Source organism: Cryptosporidium andersoni, assembly GCF_001865355.1.
Source record: "Cryptosporidium andersoni isolate 30847 chromosome Unknown contig_77, whole genome shotgun sequence".
NCBI lineage: Eukaryota > Apicomplexa > Conoidasida > Eucoccidiorida > Cryptosporidiidae > Cryptosporidium > Cryptosporidium andersoni.
In genome coordinates, this window is record NW_027122803.1 from 1 (window position 1) to 626 (window position 626).

Below are 626 nucleotides of genomic sequence, written 5' to 3' on the forward strand. Positions count from 1 at the left end.
TCATTACTAACTTTTATTGTTTGACCATCAACTGTAATTGTTGATGAATTATATGATTCAAAAAAGTAATTACTTGCTAATCCTGCATATTTTATGCATGTGTTCAGTAAATTTAAATTCAAAAAATATTCTGGATCAATCGATCTATATTTCCAATTTGTTTTCTTGATGTCATCTAAAATATTTATATTATTAGGCTTTGTACGGATTATAATTTTCTTCCATATTATTTTAATTTTACTTTTTGACTCATCTTCAACTTCCCATATTCCATTGGCCATAATTAGCCGTCTAAAATTTTCAGGTTCACATCCTGTAGTTGAGTTATATTCATATCTAGTAAATTCAACAATATTTCTTGGAGTAATTGCATACTTTCTACTCTCTCTAATATGTATTCTATTACATCCAATCCATTGGCATCCAGATACATTTATATTATCTTTATTACTTAAACCTCCACGTCTTTCCTTTGTTTCCCACTTACCACATATTGAATATTTAATTGGTTTACATAGTATCTTTGAAATTAAATTTAGATCTAAAGATAAGTAAAAATAAATATAAATAAAGATCTTAAGCAAATCAATACTATGAGTATTATAATTTATACTATTTTTTTTTTT